Here is a 16,320-nt window from a genome sequence, read left to right on the forward strand (position 1 = left end):
CTCCATCCTTTGTGTCACCTTCTTCCCTGTGTCACCTTTCCCTGGAGTCTTTCTCTTTTCTCCTAAAATTTCTGACATTGTTCTTCTCAGTAATAAAATGGTGCCAAATATATTTCACAGTATTCCCATCCCAAGTAATTTAGCAGCTATTTTAAAAACGAGATTGTACAAGGATTAGCTAAGTCAACTATCTGTAAATATTGAAGATGACTTAACTAATGGGGAAAGATGTAAGGCAACACAATGAGTAAAGCAAATATTTAAAATACAAAAGCAGTGGAATAGAGTTGCTTTCCGTCTCAATCAAATAAAGTTCTTAAATAGATATCCTGGTAAAATAAAAAAAAAAATTGGTGTATTCTTATGGTGAGATAAGATATGGGAGATAGATTTTAAGCTGAGGGATTTGCTATCATACTTTAAACAATCACCCTCTCCATTTTGTTAATATCACAGATATCTTTGCACAGCATAGTTCAGACACTGCATGTGCAAGTGAGGACTGTAGCACCATGTTATTGCCAGACATTGATAAATCTGGATTCCATGTCTGCTTAAAAACTATGCTGGGAAAGCCACTAAAATAAGGAAAAGTGAATTAGGATTTTATGATGTTTGAGAAAGCTGCAAAGCTGAGATAAAGAATTTTTTTTTTTTTTTTTGAATGGGCACAACATGCATCTCAGGATAAGCCTGTGTTTGCTTCAGTGAAATGTGGTTTTAAATGAATGTGGATGAGAAATTGAAAACATCTCCATTTCTAATCATGCTGCTGTCTCATTAAGGATAGACAGCATCCTGATTCTAACTAAGAAATTATTCTTTTTTCGTTGCAGGAACCTCAGGCTGGCTGGGTGAAATGTTCCTCATAAGAGTACTTCAGTGTTAATGACAACAACAATAAGGAAACCAGCAATTCAGTGCTGTAGGATGCTGCTGCAGAAACACTGACATGAGGGCAGGCAATTAGTGGTGCTGCTTCTATGAAAATTAGGGGGAGGAAAAAATCAAAATGGAGTCAGTGGAGCAAAGAAGTTATTAAATTGAAAAAAAAAATCTTATTTACACTGTGAATCCAGCTGAACTAAATAAACTAATCAATATGATGGGCGAATTCTATTAACGGTAGAAAAAACCTGAATGAATAACTAAAGTATAACAGAGTAAATATTTGGAGGACGGGGCCAAAGCTGACAGAGCTTGAGTTGGTCAGTGTGGTGGAGTTGTTGCTTTTCAGCTTTTCTCCGGCTCTCTAATCAAAGACCTAACACTGCATATTATCCCTTTCAGTGGTATAGAAACCTTCACTCTTTCCCAAATGAGATGGGGCATATGTGTGGGGAGGGAGAAGAGAAAAATGCATCTGTTTGAACACCAAATACAATTTGACTCAGTCAAAGTTGGAAGAAGACTTCATGTCAGGCTTTTGCAGATCTTTGATTAATAATTCTAATAGAAAATAAACCTCTGTGGCCTGGGTTTCTTTTTGATGTAGCATCAGTGACAATCAGCAACTTACAGCAATTATGAGTTTGGCACAGACTCGTCTATGAATATATACAGAATTAGCCAACTGGTAGTTCTTTTTCCAAATCCCAAGTAGACTTTCTAGCAACAGAATAGTGTTGCATTTTTTTTCCTAGCTTTACAAGCAATAGAATTTTTTCTTCTAACTTTGAATGATGTTATTTGATTCAACGAAAAATTTTGAACCTCTTGCAGGTCAGGGATGGGCTATTTCTCTTTTTATATAGTTCCTAGAATAATGACTACTTGATCTTGATTGGAGCCTTTCAGGGCTTCAAATAAATTGAACCATTTTTCTCGCTTATGCTTTTGCCCTTGTGTCTGTGTGCTTGAGGAAGGGATTGGGACTGGTTTGGGCATAGTGACCTGCATGCTGGGCAATAGAAAAATGAATGAGGATTAACAGGTTTGGTAAAAACCAGAGACTTTCTTACAGAATTATCTGTTGCAGAAAAAAAAAAAATCTGTTTTGTTCCATCTGCCTTTTTTTTTCTTGCTGCAGTCAAATAAAATGCAGGGTTTAGTTTTCTGTCAATATGAAAATTAATTAGCATAAATTGTAAACCTGCTGTCTTTCTGAGAGCGCTGTTTCCCTGTTATTTCCTTTTAAATGGAATCCTAACGGGGGAAAAATCAGATACCGTGTTATAAATATTGCATTATACTTAACTGATTTATATTTATAAAGCTAATTCCATTTCTTAATGCAATTCAAACAGGGAAAATGCTTCTCTGTTAAGGCTGGTTTACAAGTTGGATCCAGCATGCTGATGCAGTCAAAATGAACTGGGGGTTCTGGCCTGATTGCCTCATTTTTTACATGGCCTCTTCCCATTTTCTCATGTTATTTTCCTCAGTTTAGTAATACACTCTAGTGAATTTCTTGCTAAGAGAATAACTTTGTGCAAAATACACATCTGAGGTGACAGCTGCTTCTGACCTTCATGCATATTGTATTATAGCACTGGTCAGCTCAGAGCTCTGGCTTATTGGAAATTTAGCCCTTGACATCATCCCTGTGTGGAGATCAGGACATGTGGAAATTGGAGGGCTTTTCACAGTGTGCCATAAGTGGCTGGCACGATGCTGATCCTTCAGAGGTGCTGGGTAATGTCACAGCAGGTCAGCTGTATTTCCTGATATTATGTGAAGTGCATCAAGTTACAGCAGGGATTAATGAGGTCCTCCAAGAGCCCAGGTTTTATCATCCCTTCTATTAAAAAAGGGAGTTGGTTGTTAGTTTCCAGAGATTAAAATATGAGAGTCTTTAATTGAGGTCTCTAATATGCCCAGCTCTTGCTGAGTATGAGTTACCAGTAACAACATTAAGAGCTTTTGTGAGCCAGATATTTGAAGCTCTCCCCGAGCAGGAGGGAGGTAGGAGCTGGTTGGACCAACTTCATCTTAACTGGCTCAGAGACAAGACAGGAAATTGTAAGTATGAAATATGAACCCAGAATAATCTCTAATTGATTGCAATTTGCAGCAGAGCAAGGGAATACAGGTGACGTCTGATATCTGGCATAGGACCTGTGACTCTGGGCTATTTTTTCCACAGGATGAGTTCAAATTGCAGTTCCAGATACCCATACAAGTCACTCAGATGATTAGTTCTGTAAATGTAGAATTTGCTTTGTGGTGAAGGAGATGGATTAGAGCGAGAACTCTGGAAATTTTCCTTACAAGACCAGCCTAAGGCTGAACATTGCTCTTCTTGTCTGGCACAGAGAAAGAATGGCTCTTTTTTGTCTCTGGAATCACACTTCCTACACTTAAAATTGTGAAATCACCCACCTTGAAGGCTGCTGAGGGGACTAACATTTCTAGAGAGCTGACATTGATTAGACAGAAAACTGCACAGTTGTGCAATGCATTGCTATCAAAGGAAAATGGATAAGCCTAAATCTTCTGAAACAAAGACAGAGCAATCTTTTAGACTGCAGTACCTGGGGTCTTGCTGTAGCCTCTTCCTTCCACCCATAGTCATACAACTAAAAGAGGACAGGTTTACATTGTGTGTTAGGAAGAAATTCTTCCCTGCCAGGGTGGCACAGGTTGTCCAGAGAAGCTGTGGCTGCCCCATCCCTGGAAGTGTCCAAGGCCAGGTGGGATGGGGCTTGCAGCAACCTGGGATAATGGAAGGTGTCTCTGCTCAGGACAGGGGGTGGAATGAGATGATCTTTTTTCCTTCCAACCCAACCATTCTATGATTCTGTGACACCACACTGCCCCATCTGCTGCTGCTGCTGTAGTCTGTGATAGAACTTTATCTTGTTTATCCACGATAAGGCAGGACAATGTAGAAGTTGTGAATATGCAAAAAGCCTGCAAGAAAATTAGTTGCCGTTACTTTTATCAAATTGTAATGTCTCTGAGTGGCTGTAAACCAAATCTTTTCACCATGCCAGGATGGGTTCTAGTGTGCTGGCTACAGAAGTGAACCTGGATGTCTGTGTGGATGAACTTTATTCTGATGAAGGTGTTTATGTGTGGTGGTGGTGTGGTTCTCAGGCAGAGAATAAAGGAAAGTTGAGCACAAATGTGCCTGAGATTAGAGCTGCTAAAGATGTCAGAAGGCAGACAGGGACCATCTGTTACAGAGCAGGTTCTGCTCCCCACAGGCACTTAAATGAAGTTTTCCTTTGACTCACTGCTTTTAGGCTCCCTGGAGTTTCTGTTTAGGACTGCCCTTTGGCTCATCAGCTAAGGATGTCTTTGATCGCAGTAAGGGCAATCAAGTTTAAAAAAATTTGTTGTTTCCCACCCTTTAATCACCCCCTCTCTTTTCAAAAATTCAGTTGGATCTATATAATTTTCCCGGATCAGTTTTTTGAGCCTCTTATTTTATTTAATAATTCTGTGATACAGCCTATACAACATCTCATGTTGGATAATTTATTTCCTCTCTGGCATAGGAAGCCATTAGCCTTAACTATTTATTCAGTAACATTTTTGTTCTATTTAATGGAGTATTTAATTCATCTCTGGGATTAGCAGTGTAAATGCCAACCAAGCTTTTGCAAGTTTTTCCCACAGGTCCAGTAGAAGTTCATATTTTATGTAAAATATAAATTGTAAAATATCATATATTTTACAATTCTAATGTGGAGTTATTCATCGCCTGTTCAAGAACAGACATTTATCACAGCCCTGACTATGGTAATTTTCGCATATCCCAGCCTAACTGCCCAAGGTTACAGTGGTCACAGAACCATTATTGTGCTTCCCTGTTGTGACTTACAAGCAGTGGAATTGGGATCAGGGCAGAGGCAGCAACAGATTGGCAAGGACATCTCACTGCCTCTAACTCACTAGAACTGTGTGAGCTCCATGGACTTTACAAGATCTACTCTGTAGTAAATCACGGCAGTCAGTCTCTACTGGCCAGATTTGGGTAAAAATTTGCTCATTTGCTCCCTTTTACATGCTGGGTTGAACTGGTGATGTGTGCAATGATCAGCCTCATTTCTCCTACTCCAAGGGTGCTGACCTTGCCTCCCTGCTGCAAGTCATTAAAATCCGTCCACCAGATGTGTGCCTCTGCCTAAGCCCCAAAATGTTGCATCTTCCCTTCGTCTCTTCATGCCAGAAACCCCTCCCTAACCTCACAGACCTGTCACTTCCCAGAGGGACCCCTCACCACTCTAGTGCCCCCATCTGTGACCTCTGGCTGCGTTTCCACTACCTGAGCTTCCTTAGGGAACTGAAGGTATAAATACCTTTGTTGCCTCTTTTTTTTATAGCTTTCATTTTCCTCCCCTCCCATCTGTATTATAATAATTGATAACTGCCATAACTTATGTGAAGCATTTTGGTTTCTAGAATGTGTGGATGCACAGTCTTTTAACAGAATTACTTTAAAAATTGGAAAAATTTCTAAAGACAACAAATTATTTTCTTCTGCAAATAATTTCAAAATTCTGACATATATGAGGTGCAAGAAATATACTCTGACATGGAAGTTCATGCACAAATAATTTTTAGGCAATTGATGATTCTTAAGAAGCACTTAAATTGTAAAAATTTTCATCAAAATAAACCTGAAATTAAATTTTGTTTTCTATCAACATTTCTAGTAGTAAGAGATTGACACGTTACACAGGACAATAAAATGGTCCTGAAAAGACTCAATGAGCATTCTCAAGACACTAATTTATTATTATTATTTTAATTAATTTTCAATTTAGTAACAGCAGAGCCTCACCAAGGGAGAACACTGTCACAACTACACTCTAGAAGATATCATGACCTGGGTGACTGCCATGGTTGTCCAAGGAGTTCTGTCTAGTGAGTCACTGGCTTCTTTCTGTGTCACAGTCAGCTGGTTAGTGGCAGTATCTTGGTCACAGCAGCTGCAGTGACAGATCTTGTCCCTGCTGTATCTCCCAGGACTCCCCACTCAGAGGGATGCTCTGCAAACATGTCTGTCAATTCCTGGCCATAGCAGAGATAAAGAGTTTCTTCTGCCTCTTTCCCTGAAACCTGTAGTGTTATATTAGCTGCTTGCAACAATACAGAGTCAGCTGGAGCAAGCTAAGTGGCAGGTTAACATATAAATCTGGGTCCTCAACAGTGCTGTTATGGAGGCTGTCTGCTCACAGCTCCACTTCTGGCTTCAAGTATTAACCAACTTCAGTGCAATCAACTCCCTTAATGATCTTAATATCCTACTGCTGACAGCCCCCTGATAACAGCCTTAGAACCATCCTTAAGTGTGGGAGACTGACAGTTTTGAAACAGCAATAAATCAGCTTTTTCTGTCTGTTTATCTCAACTAGGCCAGTGTGGAGTTGCCAGAAGAGAAACCTGAAACCAGAATGTGACTCTGCATGTAGCAAAATTACCCTTCTTCCATGTTCTGCTCCAGAAATGTGTCTCCTGGACTAAGAGTGTCTAGATAGAGTTGTTAATGTAATTGATTTTCTAGTTTGGCTAGTGAATTGAGAAATGAAAATATGTTCATCTTGGGTCAGTGTGATTTGTTTGTTTGTTTGGGTTTTTTTGCAACTGGCTGTGAGATTTTCTCCTAGGTAGATTAAGGAATTCATCTAGTGGTTTTGCAGTAGAAAGCCACCCCAGTGCACTAGTGTACAGGTCTTTGACTCATCTGCATACATAGAAAGTGTCCATCTCAAATTTGAGATCTTGTCTGTTTTATTGTTGCGGGTTCTTTTCGCCTCTGATTTACTTCTTCCTTTGATTCTCAGAAATGAAAATGTCTTGCAGCCCTGAATTAAAGTCAATAACCACTTCTTATGACATCAAAGATCACACTTTCAATCAGATTATTTAATTCAGGTTGCATCCTATGACCTCCCCAGCTTTTCCCCACTACTTATTGATCACTGTTTAATTCTGTTTTTCTTCCCTGTCTCACTGAGAGATTTCAGTGAGTCAGCCCTAATTCAGTGTTCCTACATAAAATATCACTCTGCTTGTGGTGTTTCTTGGGGTACTTGGTCAGCTGACACAGCATTTCAGTCCTGAACACATTTTCTTTCATTGGAGGGGTGCTAATAGTTGTCCAACTGTCTTTAGAGCTTGCTCTAGAAGACCGATATCTCTACCAAATGAATCAATGCTGTATTGAAAGTCACAAATATAGTCGGTCTTTAAGACAGAGATTAAAACTAAGCAGCTGCCTAAAATTAAGCCCTTGCATATGTGCTTTTTTGGTTCTCTGGGCAGTATATTTAGTATTCGTGAAGGGATATCCAGTGTCTAGCATGGTGAAAAATTATTTGTGTTGCATAAATCCTTTTACAAAGCTGAGAAGAAGGAGAGATGCTGAGAAAGACTTCTCTTAATCATCTGTAGAACAAAAAATTATTAAATTTTTGTATGGCAGTATGAGAACGTTACATGTCAACTAATGATGAGTAACTAAATCAGAAGCCCCTTGTCCTTAATAAGTGTTTCTTTTTGTCCTAATGTATAATTCAACTAGATTAATGCCAATCCCTCATCTTAATAACTTGCCAGACAATAGGTTAATATACTGCTTTTGTTGGTGAGCCATACTATTACTGGCTAATTTTTAAAATAGCAGTTTGTCAGGCTGATCAAACAGGGCTAATTTTGGACACTTACATTTTCATCTTTAGTAGTTCTTATTCCGTGATTGTAAAATTAGTCTCCAAGTAAGGGAGAGCTTCCTGTAGATGGCAATGTTACACTGGGATAAAAACAAGTGGAAATCCTACATCTCAAAATCTTCACTCTATTAATCAGTGAAGAAAGGCATTAATGGCAATTCAAGATACAGCTGCTGAAACTGCTGCAGAGGTAAATATCTATAAACACATCATTAGCAGTAAAAGGATTGGATCACTGTTGTTTGCTCTTATAGGGACGTATGGAGAAATCGAGCTTGCTAGGGGCTTTTTACACCAATTTTATATCTGGTTCAACAACAGCTAATTTGCCCAAATTCTTACCTGGTTTAAACAGATGACATCCATTTGGTGGCCTCATCATCATCATCATCATCTATGAGAGCTGCTATTGTTCCAGTTAAAAGTCTGGCAATCTGTTGGACCAGCTCTGAATCTCTCCTGACAACAGTAAAATCTATGTCAGTTTTTGCCTGCTTCGTGGGCCCCTTTTAATCAATTTATTTGCTTTTTATAAATGTTTTGTTGAGTTTTATTTTGCTTAGTATATATTTTCATCAATCCCTTAGTATACAGGTTTCATTCCCATCAAATGCTTAATATCTCTACATAAATATTTGAATTTTCATAGCTCCAGGTAGACTATTCAGGAATCGAAAGTTGAACATATCTTTAAAAAGCTTTGTTTTAAACCAGACATTTTCCCCTCACTTTTTTGAATATACTGTGTGGTTTGGGAAAATATTTAGTCATTTGACATGAAAAAAAAGTGAGTTGGGATCCAGCCCATGTGCAATGTGAGTTAAAAATCCAGTCACAGAGCTTGCATAGCAAGTATTCAAAGCACTATCCAGGCCAGAGTGTTTATGAGCAATCATTATGCAGAAATACATGTGAACAAACCATCTGTTCTGCAACTTCCAATAATGAACAAAGTGGTCAAAGAAGTCAGCACAAAGAAATTCTGTAAACTAGTGATGGCCCTAAATTAATCAAGTAAATTATTCACTGTGAAATGCTTATCCAGCTTAACGGGCATAGAACTGAAAATACTTTTCTTGAGGCCAGGTCTTAGAAAGCTTCCTACCACAGACCACTACAGTTCTGTATCACCACGTTGTAACTTTATTTGCCATCATCAGTAAAATAGCTATGGAACAATGTTTTATTTGGAGGCCTGAGCAACTGCCTGCTAATCATGTAGGTGGATGTGACTGTTTCATTTATGGGGTGTCAAATGACTCTTCATTTATGGATGGTTGTGCACAGAAAATTATAATCATTCATTTTGACTCTGAATTAAAGTTTTTCTCCAAAAAGGTAGCCCACAAAGGATATACACTGTAGTGAAACCTGTACTTCAGCTGAGAATCCGTTTGTCTTAAGTGACCTTTTGCAAGGATCCCATGGGTCTCCATTGCAATTTTGTTTGACCTTTTGTTAAAAACCAAGCTCTTCTGCAACTGATATTTGGCAGAGTGATTACTTCAGCAGAGGTTCATTGGAAAAGAGTTCCAAAGGCACTGACAGGAGCAGGACAGTGGATAACCGGCAGTAGGACACAAAGCTGCTCTGCATTGTACTCAACAGACATGCTGTACATTGATTAGCTTTTTCCTTAAAAGACCAAAATAAATCAGTTTATGGTCAGGAAAGTGAATGGATTAGAGAATATCACACTCCCAGTTGCCCCAGTCAATCTGCACTAAGAAACTTAAAAAGTCTATATGGAACAGTGGGGCACACCATGTCTGTGAAAGAGCTCAGGCCTGGTAAGACTTGCTTTGGAGACTGTATTTTATACAACTTTTTTTAACCCTTCTGATGGTAACAGCACAAATGCCTCTGAGACATCTGGCCAAGCTTGTGCTTTTGTGACTACAGATCACCTGACACAATCACACTTTCATTTTGGCACTGTGCATGTATTACAACATGAATCAAACATTCAGGGTTTTCTTCCATTTGCCAGGTTCCAGACCAATTCTCCTACAATAGTGTCAAGTTTTAATTTTTTTTATCTCCAGTATATCAACGCATTTGCATGAACAGCAACATGAAGAGAATCAGTTCCTTCCTTTGTTTTTGTCTGAATGTTTTCTTGTGTTCATGGAAATATTCTGGAGTATCACTGGCAATATGGAATAACTATAAAGTGATATTTCTGCTCAGCATAATCTAGTTTCTTTCTCTATCTTGACTGTATTCTGTAGTTTCTTTACCTGCAGTGACTGGTTAAGGTGTGAAGCTCCCTACCAAACCCCATTTTTTTGTAAAACTGTTTCCCAGCTATGGTCCAGCTGTGGGCAGGAGCTGGAGGCAGAACCCACCACATGAAGTGTGGAAGTTGAACATAACTAGTGGGGACAGGGGATATTTTCTGGAAAAAGGGGTGGCTTGTTTTTATTTCAAGTTCAAGTAACCATGAGGTTGTGGTTTGCTACATTCTGATAAAAGAGTAAAAAATCAAGCTTTTTACAAAATTGTTATTCCATTTCATCTATGTACTTAAACCTTGACATTTTTGATGGCTGTCATAGCCCTATCGAGTCATTAAATTAATTTGTGGCCTAATCAGCAAATGTGTGTCTTCCCTTCAGCGTTAGGTGCTAGGTTAGAATTGAGTCCCCAAGACCAGCACAGCAATGGTCTCCAGAGCTGCCTCACTCCACTAGGCACTTTTTTGGACCACTCTAATACCCTTAGTGCCAGTGATGCACAAAGATATGAAGGAAATTAGAAACTAACTGGTCATAAGATTAAATGTTATGTGTTTATAATCTGTCTCAAGACTATTTTAAATATGAGAGAGTATTTCTTTTCTCCTCAGTGGGTTTTAACTTGGGAAATTATTATGAAACCAGGTAAAGATGAGAAATCCATAACTAACAGCCTCTTGATCCTTTGTCTGAAATTTGAAATGGGTCTCCTTATTTCTTTCTAGAATAATGTGATTAATTTATCTCTTGGAGCTGAGCCACTAATTCAGGAAACAAGTGATGAATTTAGCTTTCTGTTTATGGATGGTCCTTTGAGATGAGATAATGCTTTCACACAGCTTATCACTTGTTTTTTTGAGTGTTGTTTTATTTTTTTTCCCATTTATTCTGCTCTTTTCCCAGTGAATGGCTTGTTGTGATTATTTGGTAATCAATATTTAACATGCAAGTCTTGTGGGTTCATTGTGATAAGTCACACAATGCTGCAACTGTCTCTGTGCTGAATAAACACAGCACAGGAGAAGAGTCTGAGGCTGTCCCCGGGACTGTGAAAGTCTCAAGGAGACACAGCAAATTAGAAAAGAGAAAGGAACAGTTAGAAAATGTTAAAACTATTGTCTTGGCTTTACCAGACAGGCCTTGCCTAAAGCATAATTCCTTGAAAACTTCCTACTGTAAGGTTTATTGGGAGGGTGCAGAGCTCATCTATCATATTCACTGCCATAATTCTGTGCAGGAATTGCTTTGGGAGCGAGATCCTCACAGATCTAAAGCAGTCAGGTTAAGACCTAGATCATTTCTGGCGTGAGCTTTTAGGAACAAGTGTGCCCACAACCCTTTCCTGAAGCTCCATGTGCATGTGCTTGGTGTGTCCAACCACACCTGAAGAAAAAAGGAAGCTCAGAATGGATGCTGTGTTGTGGTGGTCTCAGCTGTGTGATCTTGTCTGTATAACCATTAGGAGTGAGAAAGGAATACACTTAGATTTTTATGAAAGCACCTTTGACACTTAACACAATTGACAGAAGTCACGTTCCTAAATGACTCTGGAAAATCTTACCTTTCCCCTGTGCATGAATACTGTTGCAATGGGCACTGTGCCAAATGGCAGCCATTGGACTATTTTATGCTTTGTAAAGCCAGGATGGCTCAAATATTGTTATCATCCTTTCAATGAGAACAATACTGCACCATAAAAATTAAACACAGTGCCATTCCTGATTTGCTAGAAATGATTGAAGGATCCCTGTTCTGAAAGCCTAAGTGTATTTCCATCTCCATTCTCATCCTCCCCAGAAATTAAGAAATGACTCTGAATCACTGGAAGTATTTTCAACAATGGGCCAATTTGTAGATATTGTGTTTGTAAAGACTCTCTGCCAAACTACAGAAACCATTTCAGAACACAGGATGGCTTATAAGCTGCAAACTGATATGATAAAATTAAAAATACTCAGACACAGTTTCATTGTGTGTCCTTTGTGACAAGCTGAGAAATACCAAATCCCTGCTTGTAATCACAGGCAGTATACAAGAGCATTTTAAAGGTAGTGGATGTTGGCATCCAGGTTTAATTACAGCCTTGTTTAAGAAAAAGCTCTATCCTAATTGCAGTGTCATTGTTAGATTGTGGGAAGGCTTCCACTGTAGTAGAACAGGTACATCCATTAAGTCCAGGATACTTTTTTCCCCCTTTCAGGAATGTGAAGTGTGTAATACAGGCAAAATAGGTGAGGAAATATCTTCAGTGAATCATCTACTCATTTCCAATCTTCCTGAATTACCATTTCTTTTCAAACACAGCAATACCCTACAGGGACAGACTTCTTTACACGAATACTAAATACAACTAAGAAAAAAAAGTAATATTTTAAGACACACTGCCAGGCTACCCACAATGTGATGTGATTTTTGGCACTGGAATAGAGGAATTATGATTATGACAATTTTTAGTCTGGTCAATAAACAATAATCTTGGTAAACAAGTTTTTTTTAAATGGGGCAAAAAATGGGACTCTTCTAAGCCAGTTCTCTGTGTTTACACAGTATGCAAAAGTACAGGGACAAATGTGGTAATAATAATAATAATAATATAGAAAACTCCACTTTCATTGTGTGATACAATTGACTGAATACTCATTATATTCAAACACATTAACCTGGCCGGATGCTAAGCATTAGCATTGCTTAAGAGAAGTATGATTTTTCTTTAAAGAAAATATGACTTTTCTTGTGCTACCATAAAAACCCCTATTCTATAAACTTTTAAATGCTAGTGATGTTTGTATGTCTCACTGCTCTGTGGTTTGGATACATCTTCTTCCCTTTGTCTATTCAGATTACAATGTCTCTAAGGGCTTATTTTTGTCTTCTGTGTGTAAAAAAGCCCCAAACATTCCCCTCCTCCACTTATCACAACACAGAAATATAAGTAATAATGGTGCTCCTCTTTAGAAGACACCTCAGATAAACAACCCTGTTTAGAGAAATTTTGAGGCAAAATTTCTCTTCCTACTCGGTCTTATAGGTTTATGACACAAAAACAGCCCTTATGCAAATTTGAGCCTAGGTCTGAGACACAAGGGCATAGGTAGCTTTTTATTAGTATGTGTATGCATATACCCACAGATGTGAATTTACAGATATGTATATAAATATATATAGTTTTAGAAATGACAAGGGATCAACAACATCAGGAATGGCACCTTAACAGTACATGAGATTTAACACCTTTTGGATGACCTTGGCTTAATTCATGTTTTGTCTTTTGAATGCCTAATGTCACAGCTTTGACTGACGTTTTCTGTCCCAAACTTAGCCACCTGTTCATTAAAGAATATGCCTAGTTTCATTTTTAAACCTAGGTTTTTGTCTTTTCTTTTCAAACAGATGGGGTAGAGAATTCTAAAGCAGTTAACATTGATTATGGTCTCTAAAGGACATGCATGTATGTGTCAGATTAATTTTAGCAACTTTTGTTAAATCCTGTATTTTAGGGCTGAATCTCATCTCTTGGTTTTCTTCCTGTACTTTTGAACACACTGAGTTTCTTTTGAACATTTGACTTTTTTATCAAGTTTTTAGTTCTGTGTAAGTTATTAATTTTACCTAAACCTTTCAAAAGTCAAGTTTCTGTCCAAATCCACACTTTCATTGGCAACTAATTGAATTTTTGGGATAAGATTACAGTCATTTGAGATCTACAGATCAAAGGGGCCACAGATGGTTCTATTTCTGTATGTGTGGTAGGCTCGATGTGAAACATTTGATGGTTTTGCTGCTTCTCTGATCTGCATTTCTGCCTACTAATATACCACTAGGCCTTTTCAGTTAAAAAATGGTAATTAATTGCTTGCATGGACTCCTGGATTTGTTTTACTAACTACAGTATGGATTAGAGAACTTGAAGAGCACCAACCCATTCAGTCACTTGGGGTGTATGTTCAAGGAAATTTGGGCAACTCTGATATAGCTTCTGTGGATCTGAGCCTTCATGGCCAAAACCATCATGTGTTTTAAGAAGGACATTCAAGTAATTAGAATAGCCCCTATATTAAAGGTGAGGTTTGTCTCAAATAATAAGACAAAAGCGTTTCATATTCTCCCAGTAATCCAGGAGAAGATGTGATTGCGGGCAGAGCCTACTCTGTATGAGATTGCTGAGGATTCAGAATCACTTCTCACGTGCTTCAGCCTTTTTCATTCTGAACAAGTTGTGTGCGTATTAAATATGTTGTAGACTTGAGGTCACAGAAGGTTTGCAAGAAATTATTGATGCAACAAACTCACACTCTCCTGCTTCCTGAATCTCTGTGAAGGGGTGGCCATTTACTCATGTAGAAATCCACTGAATCTTTTACTTTTTTTTTTGGTTGTTGTTAATATTGGTGGCACAGTGTATCTCACAGGGCAAGGTGGGCCAATTACCATTCTGTTGCTAAAACTACCTAAGTTCTCTTAATGAATTTGACAAAGTGACAGTCAACTTGATTTCAGCAGTTTACTGAAAGTAGTTTTTGTGGTTTGCTTGTCATGTGTGACGTTTGAATAATATACAGAATCACTTGGCATGCTTAATAATAATATTGCAATACATTTTTGTAATGGCTGTTGCTAAAATATGTGCATTGGCAACTTTCACAGGTACCTACTCTATTCTCATCTCGCTGAAATAAAGTGTTTTATTTATTTGCAACACCTGGAGAGCTATGAGAAGGATATTGTAAAAGTCCATCTGGACAACTGAGCACTGGTAACATAAATTATAATGCTCAAAGGCCATATGCACAAAGTAAAAGTGGAGGAGCTTTTGGGTATCTGGTCATATATTTTCTAAAGTTGCCTGCCTTGAAACAATAATGTTGCCAGGTTGGTTATAAATGATATGTGGTTCAGAAATGCAGTTCCTGAAATTTTTCATTTGTTGTTTCACTCGAACATTTTTTCTACAGATGCTTTGAGTCTGCTGTTAACAAAAGATAAGCATTGACTCTTAAATGTTTGTTGATGACTTTATGTAGGTAGAAATTTACCTAAACCATAAACAGTCATATAACATCTCTTCAGTTTCTTGATCCTCCTGTAGTAATGTTAGATCCATGCTGGGTTGCTGAATGGCAGCTGCCTTCCGTAGGTTTTAGTCCTGGCAGAGTATTCCTCTGCCTCTCTGCCTTGGCTCCTCATTCCTGAGGGTCTTCTCATTCCCTGCTTGTCTGTCAGCAGAAACAACTGTGATGTTTGCTCCTCAACTCAATGATAACACTTTTTTTCCTGAGAATTCTGGTTTGAATTAAAATTGACTCGTTGGGTTTTATCCCGTAAGTCCACATGGTTCCATCAAACCACTTTTTTATTACATTTTTGCCTGGATTTTAGGATTTTTGCTGGGATTTGAGGATGCTCTCTAGGTAATACTGGCAAATCTTTCTTATAAAGTGTTTGTTTTTTTCAATCCATTTCTACTCCTGTCTTTTCCTGTTTTCCAGCTGGCAAACTTTCTAAATCCTGGGTGAATACTGGAGGCAGGCATGATGATCGTGTTTACGTAATTTTTCAAACATGGAACAAGTTCAGAAATTACATTGTCAAGCTCTCCGCTCCTGGGTAGAAAATGTTGCACTTCCATAAAGGTCTGTGAGGAGAAATCAGTAAAAGAAATGAAGGGTACTTCAAAACAGTCAAAGCTTTATCAATATTTGAGTCCAAATAGCAACAGGAGTAATTATCCATATACCCAGAACAGCACTTGAAAGCATGGTAACCTCGGGAATTATAAGCTCTAGAAGAATGAAATTGGCAAAGAAACCTACTGTCAGAAGGAAAGAAGGAAAGAAAACTCTTTAAATGGCAAAAAAAAAAAAAAAATTCCTATCTGAACCCTGAGACATACTTAAGTTTCTGCTTTTAGCTACACTTGTATCTTCCTGCTTCACAGAAGAGAGGGTATTTTCTTTTTCCTCTGGAACAAAAAAATACTTTAAAGACATCTCCTGCATGAGCTTTTTAATTTTATAATCTGCCTAAGAATATCTTGCTTCCTGCTGTAATTTTTCAGCTGATTAGAAGCTAAGCCATGTGTTCTTACCAGCATCCAGGATTTGTATTAATGGAAATAGCAGCAGATCCTCTTGTAATGAAGGAACACAGAGGTGCAGAAATATTTTTGGGGTCATTTAACTGCTTTGAGAGTCAGATATATAAAAGTGGCAGCCAGGACCAACTACCACAGCCCATAAAATGTTGCATCAACACACTGAATTTCTTTAACTGCATAACACCCCAAATTTCTGAGCCAAAAGTATCATTGTCTTCATGTTTCTGTCCTCCAGATGGTTTCATCTCCAGTGCTCCATTCTTGTCATTGCTCAACAGGATGTTGAATGTAGATCTGCTGCTTTGGGTGTGTTTAAATAAGAATGTGCCTACACTTCACTTTGAGAATATTTCAGACTTCTTGAAGA

At 38.3% G+C, this 16,320-nt stretch overlaps 1 long non-coding RNA gene across 1 annotated transcript; it reads right to left on the bottom strand.

Annotated features, from left to right (window-relative positions):
• Nucleotides 1-5,736: 5,736 nt before the first annotated feature.
• On the bottom strand, nucleotides 5,737-15,576 carry LOC121671159. The gene is made up of 3 exons (XR_006018405.1): nucleotides 15,441-15,576; nucleotides 7,965-8,081; nucleotides 5,737-7,338 (listed from the first exon to the last, which is right to left on the bottom strand). It is a non-coding gene; the product is annotated as an uncharacterized LOC121671159 (long non-coding RNA).
• Between the last annotated feature and the right edge of the window lie 744 nt (nucleotides 15,577-16,320).

Source organism: Corvus kubaryi, unplaced genomic scaffold (assembly GCF_017639235.1).
Source record: "Corvus kubaryi isolate FWS band 111438036 unplaced genomic scaffold, C.kubaryi_AGA036_p1.0 37397, whole genome shotgun sequence".
Lineage (NCBI taxonomy): Eukaryota > Metazoa > Chordata > Aves > Passeriformes > Corvidae > Corvus > Corvus kubaryi.